This window comes from Crinia signifera, chromosome 2 (assembly GCF_055691185.1).
Source record: "Crinia signifera chromosome 2, ASM5569118v1, whole genome shotgun sequence".
NCBI classification, from domain to species: Eukaryota; Metazoa; Chordata; class Amphibia; order Anura; family Myobatrachidae; genus Crinia; species Crinia signifera.
Genome location: NC_139218.1, coordinates 135,403,516 through 135,410,337, shown reverse-complemented (window position 1 = coordinate 135,410,337; position 6,822 = coordinate 135,403,516).

The window sequence follows — 6,822 nt, the reverse complement described above, 5'->3', positions numbered from 1 at the left end:
AGCCATCATTCTGATGAGAGGCGCGGAGGATGAAGGATCTCTGCGCCTCTCAGTCCGACGCGGAGAGCTCCAGGAATCACCGGAAGCTTGAAGAAGATGGAAGAAGCCCAGGACTACGGCGGATCAAGACTGAAGAACTTCCATGGAGGACCTGGGTGAGTATGATTTCCTTCCACAGGTCCACCATGGATTTCTTCGGACTGGACACCGACCCCGGACACCGGACAACGGAGCCAGGGACCCGGGACCCAGGGACCTACCGACAGGATCAAGATAGGTAAGTATCAGTATATGTGTGTTATGTATGTATTAAAGTTTTATTTTTCTGGTGTGTCAGTGTGTATTTATTTAACAATTTTTTTAACTGTGGAACTACAAGACCCAGCGGGCCGTTTAATGCCCAGCAGGCTGGGACTTATGGTTCTCCAAGTCCCAGCTTGCGGGGGAGGCTTGCTGGGACTCATAGTTCCACAGTTTAAAACAATAGTTTTTCAATCTATTTTTTTTACACTGAATCAGCCCGGTGGCCACCGCACAGGGCCACCGGGGACAGCACCAGGCTTCAGCCTGGTCAGGTAAGTCCTGGAGGGGGGGGACCCCTTTATTGGGGGGGTCCCCACTCCCCCAGGGCCACTGGCCAGGCTGACTGGTCAGAGGGTTAATGCTTTGGCCAGGGGGACTTGTATAAAAAGTCTCCCCTCGGCTGTGGCATTTCCCTGCTGGCTGGTTTGGCCTGGGGCTGGTTCTTAAAATACGGGGGACCCCTAGTCATTTTGTCCCCCATATTTTGGGAACCAGCCCCGGACCTGGGGCTGGTTGTTAAAAATCAGAGAACCCCTATTTGTCGGGTTCCCTGATTTTTAATTACCGGTCCCGGCTCTGTCAGCCTGGTGCTGGTTACAGCTGGGGGGGGGGGGGGGGGGGGGGGCTTTTTTAACACTAAAGCCTGCACGGATCTGACTGATCCGTGCAGGCTTCTGCCAAATACGACAGGAAAATAAGGTGTATTTTCCTGCCGTATATTCGTGGCAGTTTTACACTAATTAGCAGCCGTATTTTCAATACGGCTTCTTAGTAAATCAGGAACCACCATTCTTTTGAATGGTGATTTCTGTCGTATTCTATCGATGGTGTAGACATTCGTATTTGTAAATACAAATACGAATGTCCCATCAATATGAATACGAATATTTGTATTTTTGGCATAGTAAATGCCAAAAATACGAATACACCCAAAAAATTCGTATTTTCGTAGGAAAATACGATTTTGTTCTACTAAATCATCTTAGTAAATTTCCCCCAATGTGTTAAGTTGGTTAAGTGTCAGAGCAATGGATAAGCACAGTTTTTTACGCAAATAACAGAATCACAAATATCCATAATACACTGCTCAAAAAAATAAAGGGAACACTAACATAACACATCCTAGATCTGAATGAATGATAATATTCTTATAAAATACTTTGTTCTTTATATAGTTGAATGTGCTGACAACAAAATCACACAAAAATTATCAATGGAAATCAAATGTATTAACCCATGAAGGTCTGGATTTGGAGTCACACTCAAAATTAAAGTGGAAAAACACACTACAGGCTGATCCAACTTTGATGTAATGTCCTTAAAACAAGTCAAAATGAGGCTCAGTAGTGTGTGTGGCCTCCACGTGCCTGTATGACCTCCTTACAATGCCTGGTCATGTTCCTGATGAGGTGGCAGATGATCTCCTGAGTGATCTCCTCCCAGACCTGGACTAAAGCATCCGCCAACTCCTGGACAGTCTGTGGTGCAAGTGGATGGAGCGAGACATGATATCCCAGATGTGCTCAATTGGATTCAGGTCTGGGGAACAGGTGAGTCAGTCCATAGCATCAATGCCTTTGTCTTGCCGGAACTGATGACACACTCCAGCCACATGAGGTCTAACATTGTCTTGCATTAGGAGGAACCCAGGGCACACCAGCATATGGTCTCACAGGGGTCTTAGGATCTCATCTTGGTACCTAATGACAGTCAGGCTACCTCTGGCGAGCACATGAAGGGCTGTGCGGCCCCCCCAAAGAAATGCCACCCCACACCATTACTGACCCACTGCCAAACCGGTCATGCTGGATGATGTTGCAGGCAGCAGAACGTTCTCCTTGGTGTCTCCAGACTCTGTCACTTCTGTCACATGCTCAGTGTGAACCTGCTTTCATCTGTAAAGAGCACAGGGCACCAGTGGCAAATTTGCCAATCTTGGTGTTCTCTGACAATTGCCAAATGTCCTGTATGGTGTTGGGCTGTAAGCACAACCCCCAGTTGTGGACGTTTGGCCCTCATACCACCCTCATGGAGTCTGTTTCTGACGGTTTGAATAGACACATGCACATTTGTGGCCTGCTGGAGGCAGCGGCGTAACTACATTTTGGGCGCCACCCCGCCATTAAAGGGAGGGCACCCAGCCACCCACCGGCCCCTTCGCCCGCCGCCCGCCGCACCAACCCCCGCAAACCCCCCCATCCCCAGTCTTTACCTGTGTTCAGTACGTACGCGCTGGTCCCGGCTCCCTTCTTCTGCTACGAGGACCGCCACAAAATGTCCGCCCCCATACAGCAGACAGTTTCAGAGAACTGTCTGCTAAATGGGGGCGGACATTTTGTGGTGGTCCTCATAGAAGAAGAAGGGAGCCGGGACCAGCACGTACGTACTGATTACTGAACACAGGTAAAGACTGGGGATGGGGGGGGGTTTGCGGGGGTTGGTGCGGCGGGCGGCGGGGTGTAACTATAGCACTGCAGCCCCCGGCGCCCGCACATGCATAGCGCCCCCCGCGGTCGCGGGGGCTGCGGTGCTATAGTTACGCCACTGGCTGGAGGTAATTTTGCAGGGCTCTGGCAGTGCTCCTTCTGTTCCTCCTTGCACAAAGGCGGAAGTAGCGGTCCTGCTGCTGAGTTGTTGCCCTCCTATGGCCTCCTCCACATCTCCTGATGTTCTGGCCTGTCTCCTGGTAGCGCCTCAATTCTCTGGACACTACGCTGAAAGACACAGCAAACCTTCTTGCCACAGCTCACATTGATGTGCCATCCTGTATGAGCTGCACTACCTGAGCCACTTGTGTGGGTTGTAGACTCTGTCTCATGCTACCACTAGAGTGAAAGCACCGGCAGCTTTCAAAAGTGACCAAAACATCAGCCAGAAAGCATAGGATCTGAGAAGTTGTCTGTGGTCACCACCTGCAGAACAACTCCTTTATTGGGAGTGTCTTGCTAATTGCCTACAATTTCCACCTGTTTTCTATTCCATTTGCACAACAGCATGCAAAATTGATTGTCAATCAGTGTTGCTTCCTAAGTGGACTGTTTGATTTTACAGAAGTGTGATTGACATGGAGTAACATTGTGTTCCCTTTATTTTTTTGAGCAGTGTACTGTATATCATTTTACGACTTTATTAAATAGACTAGGTGATTAATCGCACCCTACGGGCGCTTTTCACACCATCGTAAGGGGCTCTGCCCCCTTAACCTGGGTACGCCTTTATTGTGTGAAATATAGTTACTATGGTTATATGGCAGATTGCCTGCTGGGGGTGTGGGAGCAGGAGTGGTGTGGGTAGGGGAGGGATGGGTGCGTGGGTACTGTAGGTGTGGGATTGGGCGGGTGCGGTGTTGCTGTGGCTGGGTGCAGGGATACTGCGGGCAGAGGAGTTCCGGTGCGGGGGTGCCGTGGGTGCATTAGTACCAGGGGTGGGGGATTGGAAGGTGGGGGAGGGTGTTCGGTTATGCTGTGGGTGTGGGAGGTTTGGGTGTGGGTGGTGGAGTTGCAGGTGCAGAAGTGCCGCATGTGGGTGGTGTTGGTGAGGGAGGGGCGGTTGCGTAGGGTTCCACTGGTGTTGGAGTGCTGCAGTTCGGTGGAGGATGGTGAGGGCGGGGTTTCCACAGATGTTGGAGCGGCAGGCATGGGGTTGGCGTGAGTGAGGGCTCGGGTTTGGCCGTGATGTGGATGGGGGAGAGGCCATTGGGGTGTGGGTGGGGGTAGCAAGTGTACAATGATACAGACACCGTGACCCTCCAGCAGCAGGAGGACTCCAAGTACCAGCAGGCTGCAGCAGCGAATAAGCTGCATGCTGGGTCTTGTGGTACCCCAACAACTACTGTATGCTAGTAAGTATGGAAGCACCCTGCTGCCCCTTGGCATGCCTGCCAGGCATGAGCTGCCACCCTAATTTGGTAAGTGCCACCCTGCCCTGATCTCATCTTTGCAGTAGTGGAAGAGGGAGGTGGGGTTATACAGGCTGCTGCAGCTGGGAACCCATCCTCCATCCTGGCTGCTCTCCAGCACCCTCACACAGCTGCCCTTGGCAGGGTCAGGGTCACTGGTCGGTACTGGGGTGCTAATTTTGCTGCCTCCTCCTGCTGGCCCTGGTTACCATGACAATTGCCGGGCTGTGAGGGGCTGCTGCTGCTTCTGCCATGGGGGTTTCCATACCCTCCAACATGACCCATTCCATTAGGTACAAAATGCTCTGTTCCTGGACTTCATTACCAGTGGCAATTACAGAGGTGGGGCTCCTGCACAGTCCAAAATTCAAAGAGGGGGGTCACATCAACTGTCAGTGAGTCCAGGACAGTGATGTTTGGGGTGGCAGTAGGTGTAGCTCCCCTCTTTGAATATTGGACTGTGCTGCAGCCTCACATCTGCAACTGCCACTGGCAGGGAAGTCCAGAAACAGAGAATTTTGTACCTAATGGAATGGGTCATGTTGGAGGGTATGGGTTTCCAGGCACACAGTAGCCTGGCTCCTGCGCTCACACCGGCATGGAGGTGCTGGGCTGCGAACAGGGAAGTGCTGGGCTACAGGCAGGGAGGAGGTGCCGGCAGCGATTTAAAGGAGTTTGTGGATGAGGAGGAGTTAGAAGTTCCTCCATCCCCATCCCCCATTTGTCTGAGGCACAGTGTGGCCAGACGCATGAACTCCTCCGGCAGCTGTGTTCTATGTGCAGGGGGGGCGGCTGCAGCAAGGGACCCGTGGCTGTGAGCGGAGGAGGTGCAGGCAGCAGGGAACCCGGGCCCTCTTCTCTTCTGAGTGGCAGGGCCCAGGACAAGTAACTCCCTAATGGCAGCCTGATAGGCTATTAGCCTGATCTGTCACTCTGTGACTCCACCCAGCTTTATACACACACACACACACACACACACACACACACACACACACACACAGAGTGACAGATCTGGCTAAATATATAAGAGACTAGGTGATTCATCGCACCATACGGGCGCTCTTCACACCGTCGTAAGGGGCTGCACCCCCTTAATTTGTGAATGTTTGTATTGTGAGAACTATGGTTAGAATTGTATGAAAGATGGCCTGTATTGCAACATGAGATATAGGTGAAATGTGTTAAATAGAGAGCATATGATTTGGAAGAGGGTGTGTATTCTTTTTTTTTTTTTATTAAAGTTTTGCATGTTAAAAATATACATTAATAGTTCAGCATTTCGTCATGTTGAAACATTTGGCAAATAAAATACAATACCACATGAAAACAGGCTTAAGTTATATTTCTTTCCGGGAATGCACTCATATGTATCTCACTTCCACTATTCATTCACCTGGTATCTTTGCATCTATTATCGCTCTATCCTTGCCCCTCAATTCCTAACACCTTTTGTCTGAAGGTACACATATATGAATAAGCCCTTAATTTCCTTATAAAATCACAAATTCGCCAAATAACCTGGCTAATACACCATACTAATGCTGAATCTCAGCAACAAATCAACAACCCCCAAAACTTTAACTCCCCCCCCCCCCCCCTCACCCACCCACAACTAAGACTCGGTGCGCCTTAACTATCAGTCAATGATCTAAGCAGGTACCAGGTTGTGCCTTCAAATATTTTCATAACATGTTTCCACGCATCTTCCTCCAACGAATCTATGTATACTCCCCATTTAGCATGGAATTTTTTAACGCCTTCCTCCACCATGGGCAAAGTGGCCTTTCTGTCAAAGTACAGCAGCTGTGTCAATGTTGTCTTAACTCCGTGTAGAAACGGAGGAGCTGAGGTGGTCCAGTTGCGTAATATAACTTTTTTCGCAACTGTCACTGTTATAGTGAGAAATGGGAGTAATTCGGTTTTTCTGCCATGAAAATTCCAGTTGGAGAAATTTGCGCACAATATAGCTAGAGGGTCTTTAGTAAGGTGTAGGCCACATATGTTATTAATGTACGTCATCACCTTGTCCCAGAACTTTCTAATTTTCCCACATTCCCACATGTGGTGGAAAAACGTAGCATTGGAGCTCTTACATTTAAGGCATATCCCTAGTTCTCCTGGGACAAAGTACTTTCTCTGGGCTTGTGAAATGTACGCCCTATGCAGCGTCTTTATATGTACCTCCTGTAACATGGCTGAATGCAACACCTTCAGTGTTTTTTCCATATGTTTATGTAGCATTTCCCCCGAATTCACCCCCGGAATGTCCACCTGCCACTTAGGCACCATTGCTTTCCATACTGCTTCAGGTGAAACCGGCAATATATCACCATATATGTATTTGATTCGAAATGGCCCAGTGGAACTCAGAGCAAATATTTGTTGCATTACATCCTGTCTTTCAGTGTCCATCATAGGACACTCTTTTGATTGAATAAAGTGTCTGACCTGTAGGTACATATAGAAGTCTCTATTTGATAAAGAGTATTTAGTCGATAAATCTTGAAACGCGAGAATATGTCCCCCAGGATCAAACACATCTTTAACTGCCATTATTCCCTGCCTTTTCCATCTGTCATACCCCATTTCTGTCATCCCAGGAGTGAATCCGGGGTTTCCCC